At 37.5% G+C, this 16,958-nt stretch overlaps 1 long non-coding RNA gene across 1 annotated transcript; it reads right to left on the reverse strand.

The window, feature by feature from the left end:
- Positions 1-5,387: 5,387 nt before the first annotated feature.
- LOC147756754 (uncharacterized) lies at positions 5,388-11,293 on the reverse strand. The gene is made up of 3 exons (XR_015324094.1): positions 10,750-11,293; positions 10,202-10,379; positions 5,388-6,165 (listed from the first exon to the last, which is right to left on the reverse strand). It is a non-coding gene; the product is annotated as an uncharacterized LOC147756754 (long non-coding RNA).
- Between the last annotated feature and the right edge of the window lie 5,665 nt (positions 11,294-16,958).

Here is a 16,958-nt window from a genome sequence, read left to right on the forward strand (position 1 = left end):
AGCGCAGAATCTGCATCGGCAACGCTCATTTCTAATGTATACTTAGTAATAGTTCTGTCTATCATGTCTGCCTATCAAACTTAGGGACCCGTGAAACCTGGGGTATATATATGTATATACCAAGATTTTAATCGGCGTGCTCTCATGAATTCCAACTCAGGTCTCTTCATGAATTTAAGCCATGTTGTGCGCACACCTTGAAATGAGCCCGATTACCGGGTCAAATGGCCAGACTTTTACGAACCTAAGATGAAATAGCTTTTGCCCCACTGTCTAAGCTGGTGCTGTTTTAGTTTTTTTCTAAGAAAGAGTAAATAAGATATCACTATATAATTTGATTATTTGCAGTACACGTCAGCCTATAGACACGAAAAATGTTGTTCGTGTCTTTCGAATGAAAAATGGTCCCGTCATCAGTACACTGTGCCGTGACGAGTGCTCCATTGCTATACACTTGTACATATCGATTACTATCGAATACTGATTAACTAATCTATTCATCTTTCAAGTGATTTAGAATAGAAATATCCACTTTTTCAAGCTATTCCATAAAGTTGTCTTACTCTCATCCTGATATGTTCTTTCAAAGTCTGATTTTACTGCATATGCAATGGAAAATGCCGGACGTTTATTTTAATAACAGGTCACTTAGACCTCAGTTAAGAACAAGACTGGTTGGAATTTCAATGACGCTTAAGAGAGGCTTTTTGCTTGCAATGCGCAAGGGTGGCAAAAGCCTAGCATATTGCGCCCAAAGAGAGCATACTTCTATGGTATATTGGATAACGATGGCATAGCGCAATGCATTGAAATGGTTTATTTCGCGCCCCATTTAAGTTTGAAGGTAAGTCGATAATTCAGCATAAAGCATTGAGATTTTTCCCTTTTTGAAAAAAAGGACGCGCAGACCTATAACTAGACTGTTTGCAGCAGTTTCTTGTACGGCATTGTAGGATGTCAGCTTTACTTGCAGACTTGGAGACCCTACACTTAAACCGGACGAGTTCGTTCCCTGAAATATGCCGATACGGTTTAATCGATAAATTAAAGGAGGAATTTAATATTTAGTGAAGTTCCTTGTATATTTTACTCTTATAGTCTAATCATTCTATATTGTAAATACAGGGACCCACAAACATGTAGGTTCAAGCTTTCCTGCTATACCTACGCATGTAAAATCGATTTGTATGCCTATCTGTTACTAAGTATTCCGCGAATGCTAACAGTAACATAAAGGCTAGATGAAGCTCACTGGTAAGTTCAGTTCAAAACACAATAAGCTTGGCCTAAAATTTTGCTAGCCATATGTCTCAGGTGGAAATCGTTTATACGAGTTTATTATACCTTATTTTAAATAGTTGCAGTACTTTAGAGATCTGTCATACCTCACTGGCGTTTACGTCAGGTACAGAATTATTTGCGTCAAGTGTATTATAATTTGCATATATCCAATACCTAAGGACACAATAGAGGCCATATTGTTATACAGACGTTGTAAGTAGTATAGAAACGTATAATTAGCTATTTAGTAAGCTTCTCTATTTTATGTTGCCATTGTAATACAAACCTGATGGACGAAAACGGATGGTCAACTTCTTGACAATTCTGTGAATAACCACTGCTATGGGATAAGCGAAATTATAAGTTTTTTGCACAAAGGGAAAACTGCTGCCTTTATTTTCATAGGGTTTTAGGTACCAATAGAGGTTTCGTTTTAAACAGCAACCTCTGTAATTAGGAACGCATGAATGTAAGGCGTTGAAAAAACTAGTTCCTTCTAGCCCATTATTGAGCAGATACTGCGAGGTAAAAGCACCTGTGCTTACTCCCTATAGATGACGAGATCGCTTCTTTGTTATTATTTGTGTCCCACGTTATTTAGATTGTCAGATATTCACATGAGTTCCTGAAACAAAAGTTCAGCTAGTCTTCTGCCATCTACGCGTTAAGCATAGGTATCTTACTTGGTAGTCGAAATCAACTTGTCACAACTATATTCAAATAAACCATGTGAGATAAGTGAGCGACTATAAAATCTACATATTGAAGTGTTGTACCTAAGTAATATTCATGGCTCCAACATAAGCGGAAGATAAAGGTTTCACTTAGCGAAAGCGGTAAGTACTACGTAACAGATTCACAGTCAGTGTTATACAACGCAAATTGTATCTGGGAAGTACCACGTAGTAAACCGATATAATTATAACTTGTGGGTTTTGTCTTTGCTATGATACAAATAATAATAGATGCATATACATTATAGAATTTGAGAACTTTGCACGTTCGGACATGGCATACCTTTGCCAGAAACGGTTATACATATGGCTAAACTACTCCTATTTCGGGTGAGAATAGATTATGGGACGCCTAGTCGCTAATCGATGTACTGTCAATCTCTTTTCAATGTTTTGACAGTGACCTGTGAAACCGACCAAATTAAAAGACAAGGTCACTGACCAACTCTCCGGAGATCAGGCCGAAAACAGAAACGCTACTGGTCACCTTGCCTCAAGAAACAAGCCAATAGGGGCGAGATCGTCGCGGGTGACAGGCTACTCTCTGGTAATCATTACTACCAGTAGCGTAATTGGCAGTGCTGAAGCAAGGGATAAAAGAGAAGGCTCGACTACAAAGGACCAAGCAGGGCTTCACCAACGATAGAGACCAAACCCGTGTTGTACGGAAAGCCAATGGAATATAGTATTGACAGCCCACAGTTTCTATCGGTTATGGTGGCTAGGTGCAGTGGACGTTATCACGTTTTGGGCCCATTCCTGGATGACTTTTATAGTAACACCTCATTAATGTACAAGACGTAGAGGCTGAGAGTAAGCCGCAGGTTAAAAAATCTATTATACAAGTGCAAGTGCCATAACGTTCAGCAGACAGAATAGAGAGAGAAGCCATGCGATACGAGCTATTTTCGATTCGGTTCAATTGATGACAAACATCTGCATCAACTAGTGCCTAGGACCAATAGGGGATTGGTCATGTTTTTTTTTGCTTAGAAGTAGCCTGTTGCCGAGAAATTTGCAGTCTGAGCTAGAGGACTGTGATTTGTTATTATTGGAGAACTCTATATGATGAACGTTGATTACCACTGCACCTCTTTTATGAGTCCAAGTGTAGAAATCACGTATCATTGATTCCACATTCGCTCTTCAAAAAATTATAGCTAACAACAAATTTATCTAGACATCCCATTGCATATACATTAGACATTGGTCAGCCTGCATAGATCTTGTGGAAAAGTACGTACCCAAACCCTCTTAAAATTCAGCTTGTATGAATGACTTCAGACAGATTTAATCATGATAGTCACCATAAATATCAAAGTAAGTCTTTGTGATTGTATTTAGTACGAAAACAATAGTCGTAGTAGTAGTTATTTTACGCGAAGCAATTAATTAATATCATTTATATTTTGGATACTTAAAGAGAAAAAAATATTTTCTATTATCTTTTACAGCGAAATGATAGCTAAATATGATAGACTGATCCATGTACAGCTCCTCGGTACAGCTACGCCGGGTCAGCCGCCAAATCAGCGTTTGATCTTCACAAAATGCCGAGCATGGATCTTGTTTCCACCCATGTTTTCAAAGGACATGCAAGGCAGAGCCTTGTATACCAGTAAGTATATCAGAAAATATGTAAATCAAGCCTGAATCCTTCCAGGAAGAACGTATTTCAACTCGCGCATTAATAAAGAGGTACTATCGAAGATATAAGGCGCGCAATTATTGAAAATATAACCAACACACGATTTTTTTCTCTAGACCTTCAGTTTACTATGTTTTTTTATTTGATTACACCTGTCGCGTAGTATATAATCGGCAGGGCCTAAAATCAAAAACCTGTGTCCTTCGTTCATTTGACGGCTCTATTATAGCAACGTGTGGCATTTTTTTAGAGGAAAGGTCACGGTTCCACAGAACGTGATATCGTGAAGACAAAAGGCAAAGGCCCTTGGTAAGTTGAGTTAAGTTTGAATAAGGCAAGTTCGATTTCCGCATAGCATCAACTTAGTTTTATATGTCTGTTGCATTTTCGTAGATGTCTCCGGAGCTAGAATAGAAACTAATAATTGCATTTTCAATATGGAAGTCATCTGGAAAGCACAGAAGACCTAATGGAGATGACATGTCGTGCACTTTTAGTTATGTTTGCTTAGGGGCAAATAAAAGAAAAAATACATATAATCAAGGAAGCCTAAGAGCAACTGATTTGTCTATGATTGCTATCTTAAATTAACGAAGAAGAGCTTTCTCGGCTCTTCAGTAGCTCAATTGTATGGTTGTGTCAGTGGCACTTTTTTGGCGAATCTTTCCTGGGATATTCGACGAATACGCAATCAAACTTACAGAAAAAGAAGTTCTTTCCAAACTATCTTTCCTATTACATCTATTATTTACCTTATCTATAAAATTTTTTACTATCGCATTTTCCAAAAATAGGCTCAGATCGTCGAGGCTTTTAGCCGAATTGGTGACATGGATTTTGCAGCATTGGGCTTACTTAGTGTGTAAAAATGATGATAGATTGACCATGTTTCCTTAGATCTAGGCCGAATAGAAAATTATTAAAAGTTTTCTTAAATATTAAATTCATGTATCTCAAGCAAGAGCACAATATAATTTAAATTCCAGAGAGCTAGACAGTAGAATATCAGCACCAAAAGCATCGAGAATGGTTCCCCTCACTAAATCTTGCATATATAGATATCTGAGGAAGCCTTTCACTGAAATCGAGTTCAATTATCTTGTGATACCTAGCTGGCTAAAATCGGAATTCCTGAGATTGCAAGTTATATTCTTACTTGAGAGTTGCGTATTCACTGGATATTCAATGAGAACGTCACTCCATAATTTTGTTTGCAAACATGTCTAGCTTCATCCTTTGAAATAATAGTTAGCCCCGAACTTCCCTAACACATTCTATCAAGAACGCGCAACGGTTAGTATGCATAGGCTTGTGAAAGAGACCTAATTAAACTGTACTATATCGGGTTTTGCCCTTAGGCTTTCCATCGGAGACCTAACTCCCCGCTTCGAATCCGAGTATAGACACCCCATTAAGACCCAGCTGTCTGGTGGAACATCTAATAGCTATGTCGAACGTCAAGTACAAAACGTAAGGACTACGACCATCTTAAGGGCCTATAGTTAATTATTACGGTATTTGTGCCAGATAGGTTAAAACAGTACCATAATACTTATTATAAATACCTTTACTACAATATTCCGCTCGAAGGTAATAATTCAAAATCTAAGAAAATAAGCAAGCAAAAGGACAGCTAAATTTAATTATTTATAAAATAGTTTGTGACACGATTTTACTACCAGGTATAATTTTTTTTACAAAAAAACTGTACGAGATATTAGATAATCAAGAAGTCACTTTCCTTAATATTCAATTTTTTAAGGGGCTTGTCATACACGAGCGGCATACAATTCGACGCACAGCGCCACTGTTTATAGATAATAGACGCCTGGCAATTACAATTATCGCCCAAATTAAGCATCCTTATAATTGACGATGCCTTCACTGATGACATATTTTTAGCTGCTTTCATGCATTAGAAGGTCCAGATGTTAGCCTAGAGTAGTCGTCGATTTCGCCGAAAAATCGAACTAGGTACGATAACGGTATGAATGAAAGGCACACAGTTTTTAAGGAACTTCTGAATGTTTAGCTCCTATGCGCAAGTAACAAAAGAGAACGTTTCTAATGTTCATTGAAAAGGTAATTGCTTTTTAGCGCGTTGTTAACTTGAAACACTATTCATTTTATTTAGGCTTATTCAGTTCAATAGGAAATTAAACTATGCGTCAGTGGCCTCGTAAGTTATCCTACGGTTACTTGCACAGTTTGTTAAAATAGGCAATGTTCAACTTGAAAAATTTTCGGGCAATTGTGATAGTTTACTAATTATTGCCACTAGGTTTGTCAGATTTGACTTAGTATTACTTATATGTCCGGCGGTGAACAAACTGCAAACGTTCTCCATGGTAGAATCGGAGCTTCTTGAAATTTTCTTTCTTCCGTCACCGATCACTCAATGATTTTCATAGGGTCATCAGTACGTACGTCATGTTTATATGTTAGTTTTTGCCCATCAATTCAAAGTCGGTCAGTCTTGTTTACCCACCGTGACTACGACTCCTGAAACACGGAATTTCATATGTAACTTTTACTATTTACAGGGAGCAGAACTTGCAATATGAATCTCTAGCACAAAATCATATTCCGTAAGTGTACGCATGTGCAGATATCGTCGATGTACATTTCTGCTGCTGGAGAGTTGCGTATCGATGGTGCAGACGTTGACCATTGATGAAATATTGACTAGCGAACCTTTGAGTAGTATCCGTGCTATATAGCTTCAAGTTGCTACTTAAAGTTCTTTTGTCCAATTCCCACAGCGATTTATGTAAGGTGCTCATGTACACACACTCACTCTGAACGACAATCTTGACTAAATTTTCCAGAAGCATTATTTCATCCATAGGATACATGCATCACATGCAGCATATCGTATGAGTTTAAAAAAACGTTCCAGACATCGAACAACGCCCATAAGCGTTGCACGTATCGAGATGGATGCTGCTGCGGTAATAGTATCGCTTGAGGATCTTCAGTTATCACATAGCCGCAAATACACATTAGAGAGCTATAGATCTCAAAGCAGATATAGTTTTTGCGCGATTCTACTTGTTTTTACGTAAAATTATTTACTTAAACATTTTTGCGGCAAATCGATATCAAATTTTTATTGTTGGTTTCGATAGCGATCTGCGCCTCCAATTGGATCCCAACAGGTGATATAAAGTAAGGATCATTATGTTATGCTTAATTTTCGCCCATCGGTTGTCAAATTAACTGCAGTTCTACTAGGCAACATTAACATTTTTCGCTAATAATAAAGTCGGTCAACGCTGCGTAACAGTAAAAAGGTCAAAAAATATTAGACGCCGCTATATTTACCCTTCCGCCAATAGCTTAATTGATCTTCTAATTGGACATCTCGTAGGATTTAATGCAATCGAAAGGGGCTGTTCGACTATAAAGTTCTCAAACGCGCTAGAACAGCGATTGCATGTCACGAGTCGGCCTTTAAGTGGCTCAGCGGAATCGAAAAGTCAACCTGAACAGACAAGTGATGGCGCCAACGGAACGTTTTGCAGAAGTACTAATGGTCTGGACTAGTACATAATGGTTTACAGAATAGCATAAACTTTATGGAAATATGACTATAATATTTACAGAATTGCGCGTAATATCCCATCTTGTCCGTAAATAGTCATGAGCGCAGGGTTCACTCGTCGAATCATTTCGTAAGAGTGTAAGAGACCTTGATTACTTATTTAATTAGTCAGCCAAATAAGCTACTTTCGGCACGACTACATTGGATTTGACATCGGACGCGTCTATTAGCTATCGTGAAAAGGCCATTATAAATAGCGATAGTGAAATGGTGCCATGGTTGGTTTATGGTGTGTAAAAAAGTTGCGTAGACGAAGTTCTAATAAACATGGAAGTGTAGTTTCATAAGCGGGCATAAACACTTTTCGTTTTGCGCTGGGAGCCAGCCATAGTGGTGGAACTTAACAACACTACTAAATGTAAAACCTAAAAAAACAGGGAGGTTCCCGTCAAATCTTTCCCTAGTCAATTGCAGGATAAGGTTGCGTTAAATAATCCAGTGCGTGGACGGAAAGAAGCCTTTCATGCATCATGCGTAAAACGCTCCGAACTAATATGATTTTCGCGTTTTACATTTCGCGAAATAAACGATGGTAGGGAGAGACGTACTTCAGCAAAAGCATTTGCTTCCTATGAGACCGACGCTGTATGGAGACAGGGTACACCACTAAGCATTGTTAGCCGCATCTTGAGTACGTTAACTCTTCTTTACTTACCTACAAGTTAGACAAAAATGGCTGATTATAGCATTCGACGGCTGGTTGTGTGCAACTTATTTTTTATATTATATTACGCATGGAATGGCATCACGCTTAACTTTGACGACCTTTAAAATTAAAAACTAAGCAATCAAAACTTGGCTTTTAGGTACACACAAAACACTTTTTTCATCCAGCGTGTGCACGTTTCGCGACCAGCGAAATGCTTCGCTTTTACTCTTCTAAGTTATTTAATATGGATGGCAGTAAATTCATGAAATAAAAACTCGGAATTCAAGGATATCAGGTACCTTCTACCTATAAAAGGCTTATCTTGTTCATTATTATTGTTTCACTTGAGCAATTTTAGCCCGTACTAGAAGCACATCCCTATAATCATTTAGAGGCTTTGAAGTAAATCATTTTTCGTTTCAGCTTTGTGCTTGACACAACGCACCCGCCAGATATTTGGAAGGATAGTTTCATTTGTCGATACGACTAGAAAACTTGAACGCATAGGCAAACTAATTGAAGATCGAGTAAGACTCTTAAATCGATCTTCGCTCCAAGAGCTATAGATCTGGAGAGAATTAAAAGCACAAAGGATAGAAAGAGCACAAGCTCAGGAAGCTTAAAAGCATTAGGATTTTAAGAGTTTTTCAAAAAGTTTTTGGTGAGTCTTCCTCGTCAAGATCACTCAGTGATATTCGCCAGCATTGTTAATGCGTACACCTGCGTAGATTTTCATTATGGTGACCACTTGCGTTTATTTGTGCCTCTGTTCTTGATTACAAGCAGCACTGTCTTCGTCTGTTCCACTCACTTCCGTTCACCCTATCGATGAGCCATTACTCGTCGTAATATAGTAACCGATCAAATACCTAGGCCAGCGACAGGCTTGTCTAGTTGAACCATACAGAATCTCTCTATACCCGATGGCATAGTCTTACCCCCATTCCGATAAAACTGATACGTCACATGCGACAAGTACAAATTAAGCAGCATATCGAGCAACGACAAGCTTCGAAGGAAAATACATAATTTTATCTTTAAAGATAGGTACTATTGCAATTATTCAGTACTCAGCTGAAGTGTATCCGTATATATGTGTTTCTCTCATTGATCGCCACTGTCGAGTAACTTAGAGCAGTTATCATGACGTTAACGTTCGATAGAATTAATTAACACAGGAGTTAGGATTAGCTATGAAAAGACAGCTCTTTACGAGGACCCGTTGGTAATTGTTGAATCCTCGCTCTTCCTTTAGGAGTCCGATACTATACTACGAATAGTTAAACGTAAAATTACTTTCACATCGCAATATATCGGCATAACAGGGAATCAATTTTTTTTTGTACACCGTACACAGTTGTATTTAAACACAACGAACAACTCAATGCTATTGGTAAACTCGTGTCACTCGGCCATTTCAGTCCAAGTTTAACTTCTGTTGACAAGTTCGATTTCTGAACTTCACAAATAACCGCTATTCTACGGTACGCATTGTGCGTATTTATATACGTCCACATTGTTCCACTCTACGCCTGATGCAGCAACTAATTATTTCAGGAAAAAATTATAATAGTAAAAACGTGTGATAACAAAGTAGCTTGATAATCAGCGTATGACACAATCATGATATGTCGTGATAATGTTTGCTATCGTAGAAACAGACGTTGTAGCATTAGCATACCACTGCTTTTGCTAACGTTTTTTTTTTTATTTGAAAGTGTCTCGTTTAAAATATTCATAACTTTTCAAAATGATGTAGTGAAAGCCATAATGTACCCTCTCATTTTGAAGATATTCGTTCTTATCAGTTGCACACCCGGCCAGCTCTTTGGAAATATTTCAATTTATAAATATACCTAAAGCAGATAAGCTTGATGATTTTATCGTTCGTTTTTAGCGGATCCTATTAACATTCAAAAAGTAAGTGTATTGCTATAAAATACATGTTAACGGTTTAGCTAAGCTAAAAGTCGTGTGCATTTGAAAGTCACATGTACACTGTTCGTATTACCAGTTGTTTGTTAAGTGAGCGATATAAGAATATCTGATCAATACACAAGAATCCCAATGACTGTGCATAGTATTGGACGTCTTAGATTTAACTGAGATAGTATAATGTCATTGTGCTTGGTTGTGATTGTTTGACTATGGCGTACTTTTCATCTTCCTGTTACAGTTTAGAGTTTACTTAGAATGTTTTGTTGTTCAGTGCTTCTATCACTGCCATAGCTTGTGGATATGGGTGTTCGGTTAGTTCGCCAAAAGGTAATGAACTTTCAGCTTACCTAAACCTTATAACATTTAGATGGTGCCTTCCAATTTGCCGGCCCTCATGTCGAACCCGAACAGAAAACAAGACAAGCCTATATTTCAGCGAGCACAGTTGGTATCAGAGGGTCACTGATGACCAGTTCGAATTCTTGTTTGAAGGACATAATGCTCTTGACGAAGCGGTCCCGCCTCCTGAAAATAGCAGGCAGTTCGAAAATATTTTTTGTCGTTTTTTAATAGAGCAACCACTCTAACTCTATGGGGGGTAAATGTACTTGAAACTCTTTCTGTAGAAACTGCGCTCATAGTCGTTGCAGGCTTAGAAAGGAAGGAATGCGATACTACCGATCGTCGAACAGCTCCGTTTAACAAAGGCTACTCGCGATAGAAAAAAGAACATTATTCTAATGATAGATCCGAGTTAACATGTAATGACAATCTCTGTTGTCGAAGAGCGCTTCTTGTTAAAGCGGCTATTTCTTAATGCCGTCTGGTGTTATCTTCACGTATGGTTGTGAGCGTGAAAGCCATTAAAGTTAGATTTTATGCCAGATGGTCATACCACGGGTAATGGCTGTGAATGCGTGAAGAAACATCCATACGACGATGGTCATGGAAGTCGTGCATGCTAGATATATGCGCACACGATTCGGTTGTGTACATTGTTGCTTAAGATCCTTCTCCAAATAGCTGTGTCGTTTGACAGGCGTACAGCGTACAATAGGACTCTCTCTACGCGAATTAAGCATCATTGCATTGCTTCATAAAGGTACGAACGTCTCTGGATTTTGCTTCTCTTTCCACCTCCAGTTTTGATAGCCACGTGCGTACTGGCGACACAGGTGCCGTTGGTGAAGTGGTATCACGCTCGATTACACGCGCTACACATAAAAGTTGGGAATCCCAGGTTCGAATCCTGGACGGCACTTTTTTTTAGAATTTTTCTTGCACCTCTTGATATACTCTTTTTTTTTCTTATAGAACCTGTAAATTGTAGCACAAAAGTATGCATCCTCTACTGTAATGTATACCATTAAATCTTGTCTGCGATATACCTGCAGACTATGTGCAACACATATCTTCGGTCCACTAAGCTCTTTCTGTTCGAATTGGGTTTTTTTTGTTAGATACCCAATTAGGCCATCCTATCTGTATTGCCTTCTTTTTTAACTTAACAATTATTAGCTATTACATACACACAAGAGTATATTTGGTAAAACAAGTTTTTATTTACGAGTAACCTTTTTGTTTTAAGCCAGTGTAGTTTTATTATCTTAAAATACATATTTTTCTATGCTTCCAGTCAAATTGAGAAAAATGCACTGCCGAGTAAATTAGTCGTAGTAGCGTAATATTTATTTGCATTTTTTGTACAATCTGTATTAGTCACTCTATAAACGGGGACAATATAATGAATATATTGGAAAAAGTATTGACAAGCCGTACGTTATCAGCTAGCACGACTACCTGATTGTAGTGATCTATATAAAAATTAAAGCAGAGGGAAATAATGAGAGTGTGCATGCTGACAATACGGATATGCTGGTGTATTCCTTGAGATCACTTGAATAATCTAGAAAAATTAAAACCTTTCTATATTATACCCGTGCCATCTATTAGTTGACCGTATATCCTTCGTTCGCTTAAAAGAAACAAAAAAAAATCGTATATGGTTAGTTAAGTCGCATTGTTGTGTTTTAAATCTTCACAGAATTAAGAAGCAAAATGCACAATGGTGGTGTTGAGCTTCATTTCTGAGATATTTAACACTAAACAGTGGCATCCTTGGAGATTAAGTGGGATGGTCAGTTCTGGCTTGTTTTTTTTTTACCTACTATATATTTACATTTTAAATGATTCATTTACGCAGTGCTCCGTACCTGTGCTTCACTGAGATTTACGTGTGAAATGTAACAAACCATTTAAATGCTAATTAAGTAGCATATTAAGCATTAAACTGCATTTGTAGACCCATGGCAAGTATATGCCGTAAGCTTAAACATGGGACCTAGTGCGATAATAGGACGACTCAACAAAACGAAACAATGCTGCAACATAATCGTAGCCGGAGGAAAATAGAGCTGCATGAAAACTGGGTTTTCCCTAGCAGAAGAAGGCCCACCTTTCGAATACAATTAGACATTAATGATTTTTTAGACGCCAAGGATAGTGGTGCAATTCGGGTTACTGAACTTCTCCTTTGCTCTATGTTCAAAAGATCGGGCTATAGAGGCCGGTTAAGTATTTCTTGTGCATTTTCTGCACTTTCGTTGAATGGTAAAGAAGACGAGTGGCTAGCCTGGTCTTCTACCAGCGTTGTGCCTAACCCAAAATTACGTCTTCGAATTGAAGACAAGTTATTATTTAATTAAAATCATCATAAACTTATATTACACAACTACCCTAGGCCAGAACCCCAAATGGGCCAGAACAAGGCAATGCCATATGGACCAGTGTATTTTGAGCATACACGAAATCGACTGCCGCCAATGCTAACTCTGATTTGTCAGAGAAATTGAAAAAAATTAAGTAGCCTTAGAATATAACTTTGGTGAGAATCTGTATATATGTATGTATATCAAGTAAAGCTGAGCATCATTCGACATATACACAATGTTGTGGATACTCACGATAATAAATTAAATTTTTTATGGAAAACTACACTAGAATGATGCAAACCGACAATGGTTATGGGGGCTTCAGAGGTCCACTTGGCTTTGGGGGCCAGTGCGCACATTGTTATTCTTCGTCTTTAACTCTGAAATTAACTGCAACTCATTAATGTACCAGTATTTGAATCGTTTAAAATCCGGCCTCGCACTACACCGTAGAATTTCATGTTACGAATGAACTATAATGCTTAACCTGTCTAACTTGATAGCAAATTATCATAAAACATCGTCTTCTCAAGCAACAGGTAGAGCCCTTCCTATAAAAAAAGGCATTTGCCGCTGAGCTTTGTTGAATGGCTGATTTCTTCGTACAGAATCATTAGTGGGCCATATCGCTATATCTTTGACCCATATAATCCTACCTCGTCAAGCTAGATGGGTCAACGACACAGAAGTTTCAAAAATTAATTGAAGTATCATAGAAATTTATATATATATATATATGAAAGAAGAAGTCATAGAAAAATCTTTGATGAATGGATTCGTATATTTTTTTCTTTCCCATTGTTTTCAGGCGAGCATTAAGCTCATTTTTTGGCCCATATAGCCTCACTATTTTCTACTTTCTCTGACCCGAAGCCACTAACTAACTACTATCTTAAAGTACATATTGCGATTTTAGAGATAGGTAATTAGAACGAGTTAAATTAATATTGAAATTTAAGATAAATTAAATAAATGTTTTAGAAGCTGCTCAATAACTATGTTGGTGCTATGTCCGACTTTTTGCGGGTTCTATCTAAAAAATTCGAGTCTATACTCACCTATAAATTTCAGATACCAAACGAGTTGGCCACTGGAAAACGTAGTTCGATTAAATGAAAGGTGTTTATTTACGTTCAGCTGTACATATTTGAAAGCGGGATAATTTACTTTTACAGCAGTTTACTAGTACAACGTTTGTTCGGAGATTCAGAAGGCAGACGATACTGCCCAATCTTAACTACGAAAACTTAATCTGTACGTAGAAAATCGAACAAAGACTTTTATATATGATGGCTTTAATTTATTCTGTTATCAGCGTAACTCTATTTGAAGCGTCGACTGTCCCGTAATTAGAAAAATACGTCGATTTCTCCTATCTAACTTAGCGTTTATTAAAAAGGTACTACTGTTTGAGTACTTTTATCATCAATACAACTAACGTACACGGACACACACTTCGTCGTCAGTCATGAAATTTTGTCGTCGTGAAAACATCGGTGATTTGTTCAGTTTTACGTATCCCTGTTGGAACAGGGTACGTATCTATATCGGTGGTTTCGGTCAGTGTCGAATGGGTACTTAATGAGTACTTGAGATTGCTGTGTGGGAAAGGCATGCCCCTAAACAGACTGTGATGTGGACTTTGTGAACAGTCTAACTAGTCAGTAGCCAACAAAAGTTAGCACTTTAATATAAACTATATGAAAGGATTAGAAACATACTAATTATCTGTACGAAGTCATAAAAATCGAGCCTACTTCATTCAAATTGCAAAGACGTACATGGAAAAGCTAGAATAGTACCACTTAAGCATCATCCTGCTTTGACTAGATCGTATAGCTTATTGGAACCATGGGCCGTTTTTGACAATCTGATCACATTTTACTGAATTAAAGGCAAATCATTAAACATCTCGATCATATTTTTGCTCTCTAATGTCAGTAACGATAACTCCTGATTGATGCCCGAATTGAATTATTTACGCCGTTGTAAGATTGAGGATCGAAAAATCTATTACTCTCGCATACTAGCACAGACTAACCTTGCGTGCGGCTCCAAATTGCTAGATGCAGGTGGTTAAACTTTTTTATCAGCCGAACTATTAAAGTTCTCTTTTGAAAAAGTAGTCGTACACAATTGTTGCGCTACCTCCAAGTATCCTGTGCGGTAGCACGAAAGTTCAGTGCGACTTAGAAATGAAATCTACGATACTCAATCGCAATTAGAGTAGCGCGCGATTCTACTTTATGTACGGAGACTCTGTTGATGGAGTGCTCGATATCGCATACAACGTCAAAATTGCTCGTTTGGCATAATTCAATTGCCCTAAATAGATGTCAGAATGCTGTAAATAAAACATAATACAAGAAATATCTATCAATGATCAAAAACACAAATAGCAGTGTGCCAAGACCCACTTCATCAACAAACACACTACATACCGTGACCCATTTGAAAAATATAATAATAACGGTAATCTATTGAGTCGACTTTGCTGTTAATGACTCTTCATTGATACGAATATTTGATGCGCTGTTTTTCTAAAACGAGTAAAAACAAATTGAAAAAATTCTCGAGGGTTTTGGAAACGTTATATGGTGTTACCTTTATAACTAATCCTGACGTCTTCTGTGTCGTGTAGGAATCGGACCAACGTCGCTCGTAATTGTGTAGACAATTAAGCCTAACATCACTTCACCGATGGCATTACGTTGATCATCGTGCGCGTATGTGGACATAATGAAGTGTAGCCACCTATTTAACCTCAGCATTAATTAATTTTGTGAACTCAAATTTTTTGAATGAGACAATAGTGGCGATTAAAGTGGAACCTATAAAAAAATTATTTAAATTCCAGGATTTAGGACCTTCTATGAATCTGATGTCAGCCACATTGGGCAGGTCGGAAAAATATTGGCAAACTATTTTCAGGAAATTTCAGTGGTATGCACATTTTTTTATATTATTATTATTCTTATATAGACAATTGGTCGGAAATATGTCTTTTTTAAAATATAGCATTAAATATTTGCCCCTATTGGGAATCCAAATGGGACGCCCTGCTGGACTTCTCTGGGATTTCTTCAACAGGACTATAAAACGATATGGCAGCCGTACAAGTGGCCTGAGCCATGACCTTAGTAATAGTTCCCTATTTTTCCTTTATTCCTGATAATTAACACTTTCTAATAATCGTTGTTACCAACATTGAAATTTCTATTTCAACGGGTATTCACGAAACCAGGTATCACTAGGCAATGAGATAGCTCGGTGCCATCCAGCAAATGAATTTAGAATAATCGGTATTGAACCACAGCGTGGTACCACTTCTCTAGCGGTACTTTGAGGCTGGTTCGATTTCACCTAATTGAACCACAGCGTGGTACCACTTCGCTAGCGGTACGTTGAGGCTGGTTCGATGTCACTTAATTGAACCACAGCGTGGTACCACTTCGCTAGCGGTACTTTGAGGCTGGTTCGATGTCACCTAATTGAATCAAGGAGACTTCAAAGTACGTTTTATGTAATTGAATTGTCCAAGATGTACACACATTACGTACTATATAGAATCGTGGCCCATTGAAAATCTGATTCATCTATTCGATTTTTTATTGATCTGTTTGATTTAACTAAAGTCTGTTTCCACTGTCCTTAGTATCCCTTTCGCTGACTATGATTCCTCATTAATAGAACGTCTAATACATTCTTTTGTTCGAAACAATTTGCAGCGGATTAAAAATATTCTCAGGAACTGAATTAGAGCTACATACTTCGAGTGTCACATACGTGCAGCGCGTGCTACCATTTCACCAGCAGACACTACGTAACTGGACACAATAACGTGTAATCGTCTGAGGAATAATTTACCGTGAATATTTATTCAGTGTATTCATTATTGGCCATGTACCGGAAACTGTAAAAATTAAAGACAAAATTAATTGTTTTTTTTTATTTCATTACTTTTATTCTAATGCGTTTGTAAAAATTTCCATTTTTTTATATATATATATATAGTCGAATGCAAGCGTCTTTTAAGGACCGTCGGATTCCTGTACTCTCAGTACTCAAACACTAAAAATCTATGCATGAAAAGCTAAATGGAAATTTTTACAACGCATTATAATAAAAGTAATGAAATAAAAAAAACAATTAATTTTGTTTTTAATTTTTAGTAGTGTCTGCTGGTGAAATGGTAGCACGCGCTGCACGTATGTGACACTCGAAGTATGTAGCTCTAATTCAGTTCCTGAGAATATTTTTAATCCGCTGCAAATTGTTTCGAACAAAAGAATGTATTAGATGTTCTATTAATGAGGAATCATAGTCAGCGAGGGGGATACTAAGGACAGTGGAAACAGACTTTAGTTAAATCAAACAGATCAATAAAAAATCG

The sequence above is a fragment of the Varroa destructor genome, unplaced genomic scaffold, assembly GCF_002443255.2.
Source record: "Varroa destructor unplaced genomic scaffold, Vdes_3.0 BEIS01000003.1, whole genome shotgun sequence".
Classification (NCBI taxonomy): domain Eukaryota; kingdom Metazoa; phylum Arthropoda; class Arachnida; order Mesostigmata; family Varroidae; genus Varroa; species Varroa destructor.